The sequence below is a fragment of the Sinocyclocheilus grahami genome, unplaced genomic scaffold (genome assembly GCF_001515645.1).
Source record: "Sinocyclocheilus grahami isolate Dianchi unplaced genomic scaffold, SAMN03320097.WGS_v1.1 scaffold13399.1, whole genome shotgun sequence".
In the NCBI taxonomy this organism is placed as follows: domain Eukaryota; kingdom Metazoa; phylum Chordata; class Actinopteri; order Cypriniformes; family Cyprinidae; genus Sinocyclocheilus; species Sinocyclocheilus grahami.
The window spans coordinates 1-4438 of NW_015514886.1; the positions used below are offsets into that span (position 1 = coordinate 1).

Sequence of the window (4438 nt, forward strand, 5' to 3'; positions counted from 1 at the left end):
CTCTCCCTCTCTCTCCCTCTCTCTCCCTCCTCCCTCTGTTCAACAGCATATGTCAGAGCCTGTGGGATGGAGTTACAGCACACTACTTTCCATCTGGATGCTGCTCTGAGCACCTTTAATGAAGACCGCATCTCTCCAAACTTCACAAGACCCCTGACTGTCCAACACACACCTCCAGCCGAACAAAGCTGTTTTAAAAGTAACTTGCGCGAAAATAGCTACACAAGCAAGTCAGGGCATCCGAACAGACCTTTACACAGCCAAAGCATGAAGCTCCAGTGCGTTTCTCTTCTCATCTGTGCTTTACTCATTGGCGAGTGCTGCGGGTCTCGTGTGGACCGCTGGGTCCGAACTGGACTTCAGTACCTGAAGCTCAACCTGTGCCGGAGGGTCTCTCTACCGGAGAGCGAGTGCAAGAAGCTGTCCCACCTGCACCTGAGCGGGGTGGTCGTGTACGTGACCGAGTCCGGCTCGGGGAAAGTGCTGGCGATCCTGCCGGACTCATACTCGAGCGGTGCGCTGCAGTCCAAACAGAGCGGCTTGAGCGCGGAAGATGAGCGCAAGGCAAACGAAGAGCTGTACCCCGGCGCGAGTGCGCATGACGCCGCGCTGCTGCTGGACCCCAGTCCCGGCGAGAGCTTCGGACACCCGGTGGTCCTGTTCTATGTGGACTTCAACACAACCAAGAAGAAATGTGCTCATAAGGACGGCATTTATCTGGGTGAGTGGACTGAATCTGTCCAGCCTGAGATTTAAAATCATCAGTCTAAACAAGAGAACAGAAATTTTACTCGAGGAAATTAAAAATGATGTTCAAAACTTGTGGCAATCGCAACACGTTACTGAACCCAATAAATTAACCCGTTTAATACAATTTTCCTATATGCAGCCTATTTTACTCTCGCATAGTCCAAAGAAAAAAGTTTCAAGAGTTGAAAAAAATGTTCATTTGCCCAGCAAGACCCAACAGAAAGTTGAAAACTTTTCAAAAATGTATATAGCAGTTGTCAGTGAAAAGAGATTAAGGAATAATTGTGTATTCCTTTTAACTTTAATGTAATAATACTTTTAAAACTAGAATTGGGAAAAACGTGACATGTTTACGTCGTGATTTATTAGCTATAGTACATTAATAACAGACCCAAATGTTTCATCGAGTTCTGTCACGAACATCATATCTGGAATCAAACTGCTCTCCTCATGTGACTTTTTATACCAGCCATGTAAAAATGTTGACAAGAAGCCAGTCAGCACATTCATTTATAGCTGTTTAGACCCTTCAAACCAAAAATAGCCTAGCCTTTTTATTTGTTACCAATATGATTAAATGTAAAGTGTAAAATGTGAAGTGTAAATTACCATGGTTAAAAGGGTGTTACTCATATTATCAGGACACCTTACTAATTATAATGACTTACTATACTAATTATCATAATAATGTGTATTTACAGCAGCTATAAACAGCACAAAATAATTATATATAAGTAACATAAATTACACTGTAACATGAACACTATAATTCATATTATTTATTTAAACATATTTGAAAACTTTTACAGGGAATAGGAGAAAAGTCCTGCAATATTGTGTCATAAAAACATGCAGATACATAAGTCACATAGACAGCTCTAAGATGTCTGAAGTGTAAAATGTCAATCGGTGAACATGAAATAAAAATGTAATTTTGCTTTGTAAAAAGCCAGTGTAGATATCTTTTTTTAACACTTAAGAACATAAGCAAAGGTCATCTGCCCTGTGACACGAAGCTGCGTCTGAGGTGTGCGAAAGAGTCTGAGAGGTCTGCACAAGGATCTGCTCTTAGGAGCAGTCGGGCCACGGACCCCCTGCAGGGAAAGTGGAGGGCAGACGCACGACTGAGCCGAGAGTCATGCATTCACAATAAGAACGGGTCAATAATTCATTCCCTGACTGAGAGTTCAGTCCTTAACGCTGGGTTCAGCTGTGCCCCCATAGTCCACAAGTCAACCCATCACCTTTGAACTAAACTTGAACATTTGCATCATCACTGCTGAAAGAGACTAGAAAAGTTGTGATGATAAAGTTGATTCTACTACATATTCTTTTAATAGGACACAACCTGTTTTCCAAGTGACTGTTATTGAAGTAAGCCTTAAAGTGTCGCAATGACAGCTGATGTACTAATAACATCCAGAAGAAAGTCATTTAATATCTTGACTAGACTATTTGACTATGATTACATATGGGCTGCAGCTGAGGCTGAAAATTTATGCTGGTCAAGAGATGTCCGCATCCAATTATTTGTGTGAAATTCCCATCTACTGAGATGCCTTCATCTGGTGAATATTTGAAGGCAACTTTGATGTGTCCTTCTCCTTCATTGGCTAGGATTTCCCAAAATCCTGTGTGTGGGATTAGGCTACTTCTGGGGAAAATAAAAATGGCAAATGAGTGCTGAAAAAGAGTACATTTATTTACAAATGTTATTTTTAAATTTACATTATTAATCTAAAAGTTGGGGGTCGGTAAGACTAAGTGTTTTTGGAGAAGGTCTCACACTCACCAGGGCTGACGAACAATAGTAATACTGTGAAAAATTTCAAAAATTTGAAATAACTTTTCTATTTGTATATATATCAAAATGTAGCTTATTCCTGTGATGCAAAGCTGAATTTTCAGCATCATTACCCTTCAGTCTTCAGTGTCACATGATCCTTCAGAAATCACTCTAATTTGTTGATTTGTTGCTGAAGAAACATTTGTTATTATCATCAATGTTGAAAACTCGTGCTGCTTAATATTTTTGGGAAATCCGTGATTCTTTGTATTTTCAGGATTCTTTGATGAATCTGCCTTGGGGACGTGGTAATTATGTAAATATATTTAAATAAACTCTCATTGCAAGACAATTCTTAAAGGCTAAGCGCACATGTCGGGCCTCAAGCCTTCCTCAAATCAAATTGTTTCAAGAAATATTCTTAGTAACTGGAGACGAAATGAAGCTCAGGAAGGGCAATAATGAGCGGACACATTAGAAATGGTAAACAAAAATGCTCTGGTTTACACATGAGCTCAAGGCAGAAGGGCTTGTGTGACTCAGTTCAAATCTGGAACCGTTTTCGAGTCTCGCTGTGTCCAAACCTGACCATCTCATCTGAAGATGTGGTGAGAATCAGAGACCGGAATGAAAGCTGGGTTTAGTTCTGGCCACATTTCAAATCATCCCAAGTCTCTCTGAATGGGCCTCCGGATACAACTGACCACAGAGAGAGACTCGGTAGGGCTACTGATGCTGTCTTACCCCAAGGAAACCTTTCATTGTAAGAGCCAATTTTAGTTGTTAAGTGAAATGGATTTATAATGGCTTGGGATTACACCTCCTGCGCTGCTGTCTAATTCAGGCTTCCTCAGTGTGAAACTGATAAAAATCGCTTGGCGTCAGTAGCCCTGCTGCAGTCTTGTTTAAAGTGTAGCATGTGCCTGAGTGGAGAGTTTGCAGTTATGGCAGATTACTAAAGGAATGCACGCTGTTCTGCCCTGTCTGATGCTATGCCCGTTTAAAAGTCATTATTACTGCTTTTCCTGAAAGGATAGTTTCTCTTTGTCACATTCTCAGGGTAGAAATTAGCATTGCAGGAATCTCTTACTTATTAAAGCCAGGTGGATGATCACATGACAACGGCAGAGCAATAATTCTCATTTATCCAGGTCATAAACATTGGGCAAATATTGACACTGGTATGTTCTTGAATGATCACCAAGCAATAAACCAAAAACATCGCTCTTTATAATGGATTGTTGCTTGGATTCTTTATTTGCATTTGTGGTTTCATGAAGAACCTTTAACATGCATGGAACATTTTCACTGCACAGAAAGTTCTTTATAGTGTAAAGAGCTACTTCAGATTATTAAAATGTTCTTCACCCTAATAAAAAGTGGTTCTGAACTGTTCACTGAAAGGTTCTTGTGAAACCCAGAATGGTTCTTTAACAGCACCAAAACCTTAATTTTTAAGAGTGCATGCGACTATTAGCAGATTGTATTTATACATTAACTGTTTCATGCAACATGTATACAGGGGAGGAGTGCTTGACGATGGCTGTGAAGACACGTTGCCAGAACCAGCTGAAGCGGAGGAGGAGTCGCAGCGACCGTATGGCGAGCCGGGCGAGGGCCCGCAGGAGCACAACGGGCAGAACCGGCCGAGCGGAGCACAGCAGCGGCCTCTGTGAAATTCACTTTCTCCCTCTGGTTGTGGGAGTGAAAGATAGCAACCGAACCCAACGCCTGCACTGTGTAGGTGAGTCAATGGAATTGTAGAGTTCAACAGGTTTAATTACCTCTGGAAGGTCAGTGACAAACTCTTAGGAAGAGAAAGCAATAGAAGCACAAATTACAATTACGCCAAGTTATTTGAATCCTGAAAAGAAGCGAATCAGGAATCTGGCTTTTTTTTTT

The 4438-nt window shown here is 41.2% G+C and overlaps 1 pseudogene; it reads left to right on the top strand.

Moving 5' to 3' along the window:
* Nucleotides 1-118: 118 nt before the first annotated feature.
* LOC107578997 (uncharacterized) lies at nucleotides 119-4345 on the top strand (annotated as a pseudogene).
* The last annotated feature ends 93 nt before the right edge of the window (nucleotides 4346-4438 follow it).